Here is a 14,551-nt window from a genome sequence, read left to right as displayed (position 1 = left end):
ACAGGTTGTTAAATATTTTAAATACTCCTCCTGTGAGAATTCATTCATCTTGTTACCTGGCTTTTGAAGAATGTGCAAAACGTTCAGACAATAGTCCTCAATCTTTGAAAGAAAGTCCTGTTTGGGATGGTAAACATAATTGAGTTCACTTTTAGATGGTAAAAGGCCACTGTCCTCTTAACAATATTCCTTTCTTGTATTTTTATTTTTATTTTGGAGGTCGGAAAAGAGTTGGAAATCTACATTCTTGACTCACAAGTCAAAACTGGACTCAGGCTGTTTAAAACTTAAGGTTGGATTTGTCTCTAAACTTTGCACCATGGTCTTAAGTTGTCTTCAGAATCCAGTTCCATTAGGTACAGAGAAAAAACAGGTTAGAGTGTGTTTTCTGGCTTCCTCTTTGAGATGCCTTTAGGGCCCCCTAGTGGCTGTTTTAAGATGCCAGGTTTCTTAGGATTAGGTCTCCTTGACCCTAATAAAAAATAAAAGAGAGACCTTTCTGAATCTCTTAAGTGACAGATACAATAACTGTGTGGAGATAAATAAGTAACAGTTGGTTTAGAGGGCTCCATATTTTTTCATTTCTTAGTTCTCAGAGAAAGCTGTGCTGATTTTTAGAAATAACAGATATATCACCTTACATATTTTATTCTGGATTCCTCATACTACATTATGTTGCAGCTGAAATCTTTTTAAGACATTTATATCTTGGTTTGTGGCAAAGGGCTATAATTCCTAGGCAACTACATCCTATCTTGGGTTTTCCATACATATGTATACATATATAGTTGCTTGGACTGGGGAGTTCAGGAGCTTTACAATTTTCCAAATGAATTCTTTAAATGAGGGGCTTGGGTGGGGCTTTACTATTAACTAACTAAAAGGTTCAGCTTGTGGAATACTTTAGTCTGAAAACATTCCTGTCATTCAGAGCATTAGATATGCCACTGACTTTTAAAAACTGCAACCCTGAATTGATAGAGCAAAGCTTTTCCACATTTAATGTGCTTATTGAACGGTGCAAGTGAATTTTGTGAAATCCCCTAATAACTATGTTTTCAATGTACCTTACTGACCAGCGTGAATATTACTTCCTCCCTCACCATGGTTATATTTTTCTTTCTCAGATTCAATCTAGAGAATGCACCACACTTGGGTAATTATAATGGAGATGTTTCTTTCCCCATGCTTATCTTTTAGTTTCTGATGTTATTCAATTATTTCTCCTTTGCTTGTAAATTTCAGGTCTCTTTTCCCTTCCTCAGTCACGTTTCCCTCATTAATATGCTAATGTGCCGTAATAATGCATTTTACACCAGTAATGAAGTGAAGCAAAGCAATAAATAAAAAGAAAGCGCAAATTCTTGCTTTAACTTTACCCGGTTCCGGGGCGGGGGTTGGGGTGGGGGAGGAGGAAGGAAGGACATTCGGCCGCAAAAAAATAAAAATGATCCCCTTGTTTTCGGCGCCTTCTAGAACAGAGCTGCACGTCAGAGGAAGAACGGAGCAGCCTTCGAGCTAAAAGGCTTGGCATTAAACTTTGACACTTTAATGGTCCCTAGGATATTAGATAATATTTTATCATATAATGTTCTTTTCCAACACGGTAATGGCATCAAAAACAGATACGATCTCTTATCCCTGCAACGTGCACGGTGAGACTCATCCCCGCAGAGATAAGACAGCAGGACCCCAGCTTCGCAGTTAACTTATCCCGAAGCTCGAAAGCAAACGTCTTCTACTTCTTCGCCGGGGACGCCGCTGTGCCATCGCCACCTTCTCCCCGCGTTCCGCTCGGCGCGGTCTGCAGCTGAGATTAGGTAAACAGCTCTCGGGAGCAGGGGAGGATCGCGCTGGTGCTGGCGGGGGTCGCCGTCGCCAGGCTGGAGGGAAGGGGTGGGGGAGGGTCCCGCTGGGCCGGCCGCAGGCCCAGCGTGCGGTGACCTAGCAGGGAACCGGTACCCAAGCCCAGCAGGCGCGAACCTCCGAAGGCCCAGCCCCCCACCCGACCTCTGGGAGCGTGACAGCCGGAGCTCGGCGGCCTTTCCTGCGCACCCCTCCCCAGCTCATCCTTCCCTGCCCTTTCCAGGAACCAGGGTGGGCTTCCTGCTGCGTCGCGCGAGTCCCGGCGCGCAGGGAGAGGCGCGCAGGGGGGAGACAGAGCCCCGGCTGCCCGCCCGGCTGGAGAGAGGTGGGGACCCGGGGGGAAGGGGACCCCAGGAGCCTTGGGACCGAGCTGAGGAAAAACCCGGGAGCTGGATCGCGCGCCCGGAGCTTCGGGCTCCGAGTCAGAGTTGTCCATCCTCTGCGTCCTGTCTCTGTCCTTCTGTGGGTTTTCTCTCTAGGGAGGCGGCCCCCCATCCACTCTCACATCCGCGCCCCTGTACCCCAGCCAGTTTCACCCACTCTTCCGTAGCGTGGGAGGACTCGCGGCACCCCCACCCTCGCCCTTAGGACTGGGAGGCTGGAAGTCCATTCAATGGGATGTTGTGCGCGGGTTCCTGTGCCGGGAGGGAAAGAGCAAGAATAAAATCAGAACAGGGAGGGGGCGTGTTGTGCGTGCATGCACATGTGTGTGCGTGTTGGAGGGGGCACAGAAATGCAGTTTCCCCAAAAGAATACGGAAAAATCCTTGGACAGGATTCTTAGATACAGAGTCCAAAAAGATGCTGTCAAAGCCCTTCTACGGGGCTTCGCGCAGCCTCAGGCTGCCCCATACCCTGCCCACCTCCGAGAGAAGCGGAGACCCGGGGCGGGGAAACTTCCTACTTCCCACGACGGCTGTTTTGCAAAAGCGGGGTGGGCAGGCTGCACGGCCCTGCGAGCTTGCAAGCGTCTCTACAACAGCAGCAGCTGCAGACCCGTCCCGCTTCCCTTCCCCCTCTTTCCGCGAGGCACGCCAAGCCCGAGGCGGCCGGGAGCGGCCCGGGTGGGGGGAGAAGGGCGGGGAGCGCCCAGCTTGCAGCCTTTCACGCCGACCCGGCCCGGGATCCTGGATCCGGGTGTTGCTTCCGCCTGCCTGCCAGCCAGGAGAAGCAGGAGGAGGGAGGAGCCTCGAAAGGGGGCGGTGCCCAAGCGGGGGCGGGCCCTCGGCTCGCGCGGCTGCGGCGCTTGCCATTGGCTAGCCACCCGGTCACGGGGTCGAGGGCGGGCACCGGAGCCGCCGCGGGCCCCGCCCCCGCTCGGAACCCAACCCCGGCTCGCGGTCCCCCCCAGCTGCACAGACATGACACAGACACACAGTCACTGCAGCTGCTGAGCGAGCCCGGCGCCCTGGGCACGCGGCGGCGGCGGGGCCAGCCCGGAGCCCGGACCCCAGCACCCGTCCGCCTGTCTTTCCCGCCGGCCCCCGCACGGCGGTCCCCGCCTGGCCGGGCGCAGGAGACGGGGATCGCGCGCGGGCTTCGATCAGCGGCGCCCGGCTGCCGCGGCTGCAGCGGCCGCCCAGCTCTGAGCGCCGGGCGCTCCGGGAAGCCGGCGCGTCTCGGAGGCGGCGGCGGCCGAGGCCGGCGAGCGCTCCCAGCGGCGGGGGCCGCTCGTTTCGACTCCCTGCACCCACCGCGCTGCGCTCCGCTCGCCGCGCCTCCGCTCCTGTGACCTTCCCGGGGCGCCTCCCCCGGCCCCGCGCCCCCGGCTCCGCGCCCCAGGCCGGGGCGAGGCCCTCTCCAGCGCCTCCTTCCCGCGGAGCCGCGGGCGGGCGGCGCAGGCCCGGGGGGAGGAGGATCCGCGGCCGGCTGCAGCCCCCCCGCCGCCGCGCTCGGCGCCCGGCCCGGCCGGACTGCCCCTGCCCCGCCGCCGCGCCGGAGCCTGGGCGCCCGGAGCCGGGGGCGCGGCCGCCCTCGCCTCGCCGGGCCGGTTGCGGGCAGGCCCTGCCCTGAAGGGGCGAAGCTACGGGGAGCGCGGGAGGTGGAGCTGGCCCCGGCGGCCGCTCACCGGACCCAACCCGAGGCGGACCCAGGCCCCTGCCCATGCGGGGCGCCCCTGGCTCAGAAGAGTCCCCGGGGCAGGGAGCGGTTCCAGGCAGCAGCCCCAGCGGAAGAGAAAGAAGGGACAGTGCTCAGCTTGGGCGACCCGGACCCTCCCCGCGTTGTTTGGAGCCGGGGGCCGTCTCGAAGTCTGCCCTTGGTACCGCCGCTCCGGCTAGGGCAGCGCCTGCCGGGACCACGACCCGGACCCCCTGCGCTTCGTAGGCGGCGGCGCCGCCGCGCCACCCAGCTCTTCCAGGGTCTCCCTCTGCCTGACGGCAGTCTCAGCCAAGGTAAGAGCCCTGGGGTGCATAAGAGCCGCCGCGGGGCGCCCTGCTGAGCAGCGCCCGACAAGTTCTCCGAACCTGTGGCTGGTACCCTCTGTACTCGGGATGCTTGCGGGGAGGGCGGGCACAGCCTCTGCTGCCTGAGCCCGGAGTCCTGGAGGGGCTGGAGGTGGAACTCCCCAGTCTCCGAAGTCCCCAGGACCCGTCTCAGGGCCTGCCCGGCTCCTAGGCACACGGGCTGCTGACTGGGAGTGAGGAGGAGTTTCTCGTAACACCAGAAGGTGATGTGCCGCCCCCCACTTGTTAGCTGTGAGCACCTGTGTTTTGGGGAGCCTGCTGTGTTTGGAAAGTTCTCTCTTTGGCGGTACTGACCTACCTTTCCTGGTGTGAGGCTGTGAACTTTTCTCTGCTCCTTATTGCAGAGCGTGGAGGCCAATTTGGGGGTGAGCAGCCACAGCTTGCGAGTCACTCTTTAGGACGGAGTGGTTGGTTGGCAGTGGCATCTGTAAGGGGAAAAACCTAACCAGCAGTGTCAGTCCTATTAGACAAAAGCTACTTGTGAGGAGTGATCAATTTACAGCGATACAGACATTCTTGTAAATGTCACTGTTTCCGAAGTTTGGAGTGAGGACTCCAAAGTTTGTGCATCCTCAAGTTATTTTGTTCATTGCTTTATTACCTTCTTTTCAATGTGCCTCATAAGAAACCTTATTTCTACAAGCCTATCCTTGCCTGTTTGAAATTTATGAAGCCTATGAGCTTCCTCTGGAACAATCTGATTTTAAATGGGTCACTTTGGAGGGAACAGATTGTCTTTTGCACACTGAATCCATCCCCTGGGTGACCCTATTTAATGGGGATGGATTTTTTTTTTTCCCTCCTGTGCTGATGTACCTCGGTTGAGCAGGTTTCTGCTGAATTCAGAATCCGTGAATTTTGTCACTCAGTCCATTAAAATGATCTCCTAAGGGAGCAAAATAGCAGCTTACATTTTCCGTGAATGTCACAGAAAGTTTTACAGGGTCTTATGTAAGTGCCCCAAGAAGGAGCTCAGACTCCTTCTTCCTGCAAGGGGAGACAGGGAGCGGGTGTCTGGAGGGGGTGGCTGGTGGGGGCGTCCACTTTACCTAAACGCAGATGCCTTTCTGCTCCGACACAGGTGGAGACCTGAAGTGCTTATTCACTCAGTGGAGGCAGTCACCTCAGGTTAATTTTTCTCCTCACCTCTCCTGTCTTCCCACCTCAGGAGTCAGCTTTGATAGACTTAAGATAAGGAAAGGTTCTAAATTAGGAACAAGAGGTGGTTTTTTCCCTCTTCCCTCACCAATGGGTGACATGAATGAATTACTCACAGTCATGCTGGGTCCTCACTAGGGGAAAAATTAAAAAAAAAAAAACTGGCTTTAAGGTTTCACACATCTCTAAGTGAACCTTTATTTTTCAAGAGTACTTTAGTGAAAATTGCTTGAGCAGAACACATTTATCGAGTCTTTCCCTGTTAATTCCATACCAGGAAGAAAACTAAGTCAAACAGGGAAGCAAACTCACAGAGACTGAGATTGCAGTGGGTTTTCAAGAGTGGTGAGGGAGGGAAACAAAGCCGTGTGGTAGGCATAGAGAGGTTTGTAAAGAAAAGATCGCATCACTCTGCGGTGGGCAGTAGCTGTTAGTAAGAGTGGGCCCTCCGGCTTCACTTCATGAAGTGTGCTGGGTTGGGGATTAACTTTTTGATGTGAAATAATGCAGATTCCTTTGGCTTTTAAACCATAACTGGAAGGGCCTTAGAAACGAAGTGGAAGTTTTTTTGGTCTCATCATAGGTCCCGGAAGTGCTTCTACCTCTTGGGAAGGTTGTGAAGGTTTCCTTTGGTTCTGGATTCCTGAGCTGCGCTTTAAAGTTGATGCAGAATGCAGGAGGGTGCGTCCTGTAGTGTCTCCCTTCTTTAGCCACCTACAATGGCAGGACGCTAGGGGGGACTAGTCTTCTGTTCCACCACTGATGAAGAAGACACAAGGACCCGTGTTACAAAAGATTGTGGTTTGACTTTAGGGCTCATGAACCTAACTTTTTGGTGCCCAGTGCATGATTGCAGATTCCAAACGCTTAGGTGATGGGCCTGCTCTCACTGAAAGTGTCATTTGGACAACTCACAACTGGTTAACTGCAAAGTGTTATGTGAAACTCTGAAAAGACTCAGTTACAGTCTCCAAGTAGATAAGGGCTGTAAGTTTTGGGGAGACAGAACCTCCTGCAGACTCTACCCTTTGAGCATTAGACCGTCCTATCTTTAAATTTTCTAACAGTTTGCAATCAAAACTTTCCTTTTTGATTTTCTGGCTGCACACCACCCACAGTCTTCATAAAATCACATTACTTCAAAACATCTCTAGAATCAACTCCATCAAACTTAAAATTTCTCGCTATCATCCCCTTACATGTACATGCCTTATAAAGATGTCAGCGTTTGACAGTGTAGTTGCACTTTCATCTCAGATGCTCTCTGTACTTTCAGCAGTATGAAATCATCAGTGTCTAGGGTTCTTACAGCACAGTTGTAAGATAATTCTTTTTCCCTGAAGAACACTGCCTCATTGCCTAGGCTGATCCACAGTAGCCAGGTCTGATCGAAGCTGACCCCAGAGGTGAGGAGATGGGAGAGGTGAAAGGTAGAGTCCAAGAAGAGACTGCCCAGTTTAGAGTGTTGGCAAAAAACCCCCAAAATAACAAAAAAACCAAAACCAAAAAAAAACAGACAGACAGACAAATGTCACCAAGATTTAGGTCTTACTGGATTTTAAAAGGCCCCATTCAGCATGTAGAATTAGACTCTGTTTGGAACCTGTGAACCCGCATGAGTTCTTCCTTTTCCCTGAACTCTCGTAGACTGCATTTGTGACCTTTACCCATTTGTATAGTGCATGTTTGGGTAGTTGAAGGGGAGTGGGAGCTATTTGTGGTCTAGGAAAAAAAATGGTCAACATAAAGCTTTATTTCTACCATCAAGGCTTTATAGATTGATTCTTCTAGACACAGTATAACTAGGATTAAGAGACTGGAACCATTACGTTCGCCATAGGGCCCCAACTCATGAAAGCCTGGTCGTGGAGAGGATGTATGCTGTGGTCCTAAGGCATGAATGCAGTCTTGTGAATTTGAGGGGAGCCAGATGGCAGAGGGAGAGGCAGGATACTGGTCTTCCTTAGCATCTGTGCACGGGGGAAGGTGTCTTTTTAGCCAGAGAGTCTCAGAAAGGAAGGAGCACAGTCAGTTGGGGCTGGGAGTACAAGACCTACGGGACTGAGAGCTCCAAGCACCCTGCTGTTGATATACCTTGGGGATACAGCCACCTTGCAGAATCTGCTAGTGTTGGTGAGGCTTCACTGCTCTACTCAAGAGTATTTGACATTGAGAGGTATTCAGCTTTTCTCTGTCCCATTGATATTTGGACAATAGTAGGCAGCAGCTGGTCCAGTTAAGGCTTCATTAAATGTAGTTTAGAAGACTTTTCTCTTTTTAATTTAACATATAATAGTGGACCTCTGCGCTGAGGTCGCAGAGGCTGCACACTTACCTTGTAGTCTTTTTGTGTGTTGGGGGGGCAGACATTGAACCGTTACTACGGGCTAAGTATTAATATTATACTGTCATGCAGGTTTGTTCAAGGGGTGAGTTTGAGCTTGCCAGGATAGTAGGAAGGAAGGAGGTCTCAGGCATAAAGCCATAAAGAGCAGGATGGAAACCTTCAAGTATGTAGCGTGCGTGGAGAGTAGTCAGAAGTTAGCGTGGCTGGAAGGTGGGATGTCCTGGAAGAGGGAAGCTTGGTGTTAGAAGGGAAATAATTTAGTAGGATTCCACGCTGAGAACCGTGCCCCAGCTTCATGCTTTATGTATTCAAATGGTGGCAAGAATGGTTACTAGAGAAGATCCAGGCCGGGCGCGGTGGCTCACGCCTGTAATCCTAGCACTCTGGGAGGCCGAGGCGGGTGGATTGTTTGAGCTCAGGAGTTCGAGACCAGCCTGAGCAAGAGCGAGACCCTGTCTCTACTAAAAATAGAAAGAAATCATCTGGCCAACTAAAAAATATATATAGAAAAAATTAGCTGGGCATCGTGGCGCATGCCTGTAGTCCCAGCTACTCGGGAGGCTGAGGCAGTAGGATCCTTGAGCTCAGGAGTTTGAGGTTGCTGTGAGCTAGGCTGACACCACGGCACTCACTCTAGCCCGGGCAACAAAGCGAGAGACTGTCTCAAAAAAAAAAAAGATCCAAGAATACTAGTTGATTATCTCACATGATTATTAAAAACAGAAGAAGAATTTTTTTTTTCTCCATTATCCTTCTACATACAGCATTTTGCCTGCTCTTTAAAAAACTATTAGCAATGCAAATAAAGACAGGGTCCCTTATCAGCCCTAAGTCTGCCCTCTTGTGTTACATGAATTACACCTGGTGCTTTCATTATGTGATTATGCAGCAGTGGGAAAAATGACAATGTTACTTGACAAATGATATAGTGTGGGGAAAAAAAAAACAAAACCAAACAAACAAACACACCTCCGTGAGAACAAATTCCGTTTTGTCACATTTGCTTCTGGGTAGAGATATGGTCACATTTAATACCTGAACAAGGTTCTTGCATTAGAATCATTTCAGTGTTGGCCTAAACTTCCTTTGCCGTTGGAAAAGGAAGAGTTTTAGAATACTGAGAATAGGAGTGTGGGTGCCACATGTGTGCATTTATGTGTGTTTTGTGGAATGAGCAAACTATATGGTGAGGAAGGAAAAGCAACAGTGTAGCTGTCTGGAGGATATTAGAGAGAATGGAAAAAATCGCAGTTGCAACAGCAATCTCCAAGGCCAGGTGGATTTAGTTTTTCAGAAACAGGAGCCAGAAGGACAGTGGTAAAAATCAGAAGCCTTTCTGTGTGTTTGCGTTTGCGTTTGTGTGTCTTTATTTCTATCCATCCCTTTGTTGAGTAGGAGAGACAGGATGGTTAAAGTAAAACCAGGAGACTGGGGTCTAGTTTTACATCGTTCTATGCCAACTTGTTTTGTGACCTTAGAATATTTCTTGATATCTCTGGGCTTCAGGCGCAGTTTCCACACATTAGTGCAGGGTTATTTATCTTGTAACTAGGAATTTCGATGCTCAGAGAGGGAAAGGGCTTGCCTAACTTAGTTTGTGGCAAAAGTCAGACTACTCCTTAGGTTTTCTAGCTTTCTAGCTGTGAAATGGGAAGAGGCCTGACCAGTTCAAAGGTGAACTCTACCTTGAAATGTAAAACACTATTAAGTATGAAATGCTGAAGAAAAGAATCACTAAGTCTTTGCTGTGTTGGTTGTGGCCATTTATATACATAAGCTGCCAGACTTGCTGCTAACTTCTTATGTATTGTGGAAACCTGTTAGTTACAAAATGTTACACTGTTCCTTGGCTACAACATGGGAATTAAGTAGATAGAAGCTGAGTTGACCCATTAGGATTTTGCAAAGCCTGGACTATAACTTGGAAAGGGAAATCCATTTGTTTGTCCGGAGAGGTTACCTTGTAGGGAAGCTGGTGGGTGAATATGAAGGGAGGGATATTTTGAAGAAAAATAGATCAGAAAAGCAACTGTGTAGAAGCACAAGTCAGGAAAAATGCAAACCAACTTAATTTTATGCCTCCAAATTGGTGAGTTGCTATTAAGAAGCCTCCTCACCACCCCTGATCTTCTGGGGTTATAAGGCATTACTTATTGGAAAGAGGAGATTTGAAGTAAGTGCAGTGTAAATATAAGGTTTGTTACATTATTGTTTCAATATTGAAGCTAAATGGAGGAGTGCTCTATTTTAGGAGAAGCTGGCATATAAAATGTGATTTTAAAACCAAATAATTTAAGGTAAGTAATTGTTTGGGGTGCGAAAGGATTTTTATTTTACAAAAGGGATTCATAGCAAGTCTCTTTTTAATAGCTAAGTTCCTTTATTGTATTTGAAATTATTTGATTAACACAATCGTGATAGATACTTTTGGGAGCCTCATCTGTTATATAAAACCAAGTACTTCTCAAACATAAGCTACACTGTTTTAACAAATAATCTACTAGGTTGGCCTATCAAGGAACCTAATATTGAATTACATTACAGCAAGAAGTACAGTGGTTATGTAAACTGTCATAACCACTATCCTACCACATGGAATTACTTTGCCTACTTCCTTACTTCTGCAGATTGCTTATTTAACTACTGTTTTTCCTGGAGATACCAATATTAACTACCCGCCCTCATAAGTTCTTTAACCACCCTCACATTCTATCTCTACAAGTATATCAAGAACAGAAGTGGTTTAACAAGTAAGTAAGGGAAGCGTTTCCAGGATTCTGAGTTCTCATAATTGCAGAGACATGGAATTCATTTTGTTCTCCTTAAGTATACAGTAGAGGCGGTGTACATGAAACATTAAAAAAAAAAATCAAAATCATTCTTGTCTACTGGCTTTTCCTTCACTGTAACTGTAACGGAAATATCTAGGGCTTTTTGGGGTTTTTTTTTTTTTTTTTTTGGTTCCTTTATCTCTTGTGAAGGTTTCCAAAAAAGAATTTGTTCTAGGAATGGAATAAAATGTAAGGCGTTTAAGGCTCCAGAGGTAATTTTGGGCAACCTGGAGTTGTAGGTAATCACAGGCTGAGGCTGGAATTGAAAATGCAGTCTCACCCATAATTTGAGCCTCTCTTGTCACATTATGGGGCTGTGCTTTGGACAGGCAGCAGAGGCAGATGGAGATGGAGCCCTGTCTACTGGGATAGCTTTGCTCTTAACATAGTCCTTTTCTGAATTGCCAAGGCCAATTGGGAAGAAAGGGCTTACTGATCTTTTCAGCTCTCCATGGTAGCATTAGAATTTAGGAAGATTTACAGCAGAACATGGGCATGTGGGGATTTCTTTCTTCCTTTTTTAAAATTTAAATTCAGCAGGGAATCGTGGACTCTTGAGTGTTATTCTGTGGTTAGAGATTGCTGCAGCTGCCTTGGGTACATGAAGCACATACTTGTTATTATTGAGTAAGGTTAACATTGCTGTGGCTAACTGGAAGCCATCCCCTCCCCTTTTGTTTCCAGAGCAGTTGCATAGATCCTTAATATGCTAGCACTGTTTATTTGTGTACCAGCCTCCTTGACTGATGTCAGCTCTCATCTGGGACTGGCATTTAGTGGTTGTTTCAGGAGCCAAAGGAGGAGCAGGCACGGGATGAGCAGGTGGGGCTGTTTCCACCTCCAGGAGTGGTGCTGGTGCTTAGTAGGTCTGCACTTAATAAGTTGTGTCCGCACTGAATGATTTATCTAGTGAATGAATGAATGGTCATGCTTTCATTGCTGGAGTGGGGGCGATGGAGGGAGGGAGGGGAGTGAATAACAGTAGACTTAAATGGTGATGACTTGGACTCCTCGAGGCCTCTTCTGGAAGCTTTTATTTTAAAAATGGAAAGGACATTTCAGATTAGCAGAATGAATTCTCTCTCTTAGGGATCATTGTTGTGATCCAAACATTGATGGCTTTGTAAACAGGCAAGGAGAGTACACCACCAAAATGCGTTGTGTGTTTTCTTCTCCCTGAATTTGTAGGAATTTTAACTTATCTGGAATGAGAAGAATGGGCATGCTGTAAAGCTTGTTCAAATTTGCATGCCGAGTTGCCCTGAAAATGCCTTGAAAGACATTTCCAATGCAAGAAACCTTAGGATGATTGTTGTCCAGTGCTGGTGACGACGATTATGAAATGACGTGGGTGTAGACAGGGCCAGTGGCTCCCGTGTGAGGAGGTTGATGTGGACTCAGGAAGTGGAGGGAGGGGCCCGAGCGCTCTGTCTCCAGTGGGAAGAGCCCTCCTCTGCCTTCTCGGTGTCTACCCCTCTCTCTGACTGTGTGACTCGCTCCCACCTGGGCCTCTCGGTGTCGTGAGCACTCGCAGACACACCTTCTCTCTGTAAGGCAGAGCTGCTGTGTTGAGAGACTGCCACGGCTGGCCGAGACCTTTGAGCCCCACTAGAGCAAAACCTTCATTTTACAGCTGTGGAAATGAAGGCCAGGGAGGGGAAGAGAATTATCCAGAGGGCAGGCTGGACTAGGACCCAGGCTCCCTGACCCCCAGATGCATGTGGCTCTGCCTTCTCCCCACCCCGTACTTTCTAGGCTTCCTTTCACTTCTCTTCTTACCCTCTGCTTCAGTCTGATCCACACTCAAAAGCACTTTATTCAAGGGCTCCCTCATCATTTGTGTCATTTCATCCTTATAGCAACCCACTTCACAGATGCGGAAGCTGAGGCTCGCCCAAGTCACACGGCCACGAAGCATGGAGCCAGGACTCAACTCCCAGCTGCTCACACCCTCAGTTCGTTGTCTCATTGCTCCTTTTGCAAAGCCCCCGTCCTCTCTCCTACCTCTGTCTGGTTGAACTCTTTCCTACCTGACTGTAGGCTCCATGACACTGTCTCTTTGTGGGGTTTCCTTCACTCATTTAGCTGGCATCCGCCAAGCACACGTGGCTTGACGGCAGAGGTGCACAGATGGCTCATTGTCCATCCAGTGGCCTTGTCTTGGTGAGGGAGGTAAATGTTAATAAAGGCATGAATTAAGGGCAAAGGGTAGTGGGGACAGTATGTTGGGTACCATTATGCTTGAAGGAGTCAAAGAAGATGAGAATATTAGATATGGGTCTTAGTGATCAGGAGATGGGAGGATAGGGTGAGAGGCGGCATTACCAAACACAAAGCTACTAAACCAAACCAAAGGCACCTGCTTGGCATTGCCACTGTCTAGATGCTTTTCTTATTTCCTCACTCCGGTATCAGTTCCTTAGGGGCTGTGACTAGGTTACACTATGGAAGCATCAGGATAAGCTATTAGCACTTGGGAATCCTTCAGTAAATATTTATTAAATTCAATTCAGAGCCTCCTGTCCTTGCCCTCAAGGAACATAGTTGGAGAGCTTGGAAAGAATGTGAGATAAGCAATAATAGAAGATGTAAGCGAACAGTTCAGAGCAACAATAGAAAGGATGTGGTCATGCAATGAATGGTTGTGGAATGTGGAGGCCGAACATTGATGGGAAACCAGAGTGGAAACTTCCTTTAGCTTCTCAAACTCAATGGAGGAGGTGGGATTTGAATTGGGTCTTTGGACATAAGATCTTTAGAATCTGACTGAAAGGATGAAAAGGAGGTTAGGTTGACAGAAGCATTTTTGGGTTAGGGTTTCTGTGAGCAAGGAGTTGCAGATGAAGTTGGCAAGTTAGGTTGGGGCTGTGGGCTTTTGGAAGGCAGGGTAACTTTTGATCAGGAGAATGGTGTACTACAAGCTATGTTTTGGGATAATGAATTTACACAGTGCTGAGGACAGATTGAAGTGGGAAGAGATGAAGACAGGGGTGGGGAGGGTCCCTGGACAGCCTTTGGCACTAGTTCATAGATGACGTTCTAAAGGCCACTGGGCTGTTTCAGGAGGACAGAAGCCTGGGAAGCTTCTAAATTTTTCTCCCATCTCAGTCATTGGCTCGCGAACGTTTGCTTGGTACTGAAGCCTGGGATGGTGTTCATTGCCCACTGTAAAGCAGCCACGTTGGAATAAAGTCTGCTTATGACACAAACAAAGGTTCTTAAAATAGTACTTTCTCCTTCGGCTTCGCTTTGGTGAAAACACAGTCTCCGGAGCCTCTCTTATTGGGAGTTTGTTTAAATGGGCCCCGGCTTGTAGAACACCCTTTTTCCTAGCCTTGGATGACACCCAGTAAGGGATGTAATAGAGAAAATTCTTCTTTTCCTCATGAGTGGCTTCTGAAACGGCTGTGCAGAGCTGAGAGCAAAACGCAGGGAGCATTGACATCTGGGTTCCGGACTCATCCTAAAACTGAAGATGGTTTCCTTGCCTCCCGTGACTGCTGGCGTGCCTCTGCCCGAGGAGGAGCTCGCTGTGAGGTTACAGGACACGCTGTTCAGAATTGTGGAGTAAGCTGTTCTGGCTAACAATTTTCCAAATAGGATAGTCCAATCCCATGTAGATAGAGAGTCTTTATTTTTAGTCCTTAAGGAATGAGGGTTTTTCTAGAATGTTCTGTGCACTTGCCCTCACTAGCTGTCAGCCACTGGAAAACACTCAAATTTCTTAGGAGGACACACAGAGCTGGTCATGAACTGGCCCTTGCCTTTCTCTGCAGTCTCCTCCCCCCATGTCATGCATCAGCATTCCATAAATTAATTTGTTTTGTTTTCCTTCCCTGTTAGTTTTTCCCAAACCTGCCAAACTGTACACACACCTCTCCCTCT

The 14,551-nt window shown here is 48.7% G+C and overlaps 1 protein-coding gene across 4 annotated transcripts in view; it reads left to right on the top strand.

The window, feature by feature from the left end:
* The first annotated feature begins 3,778 nt into the window (after window positions 1-3,778).
* Window positions 3,779-14,551, top strand: part of LARGE1 (LARGE xylosyl- and glucuronyltransferase 1) — a 499,273-nt gene continuing 488,500 nt past the window's right edge. For all 4 annotated transcript variants that reach the window (XM_069490824.1, XM_069490823.1, XM_069490821.1 and 1 more), the window contains exon 1: window positions 3,779-4,258. The gene's annotated coding sequence lies outside the window, so the exon portion shown is untranslated. The remainder of the gene's footprint in view (window positions 4,259-14,551) is intronic.

Source organism: Eulemur rufifrons, chromosome 16 (genome assembly GCF_041146395.1).
Source record: "Eulemur rufifrons isolate Redbay chromosome 16, OSU_ERuf_1, whole genome shotgun sequence".
Classification (NCBI taxonomy): domain Eukaryota; kingdom Metazoa; phylum Chordata; class Mammalia; order Primates; family Lemuridae; genus Eulemur; species Eulemur rufifrons.
The sequence above is the reverse complement of the archived record's forward strand: the minus strand, read 5'-3'. Positions and strand labels throughout refer to the sequence as shown.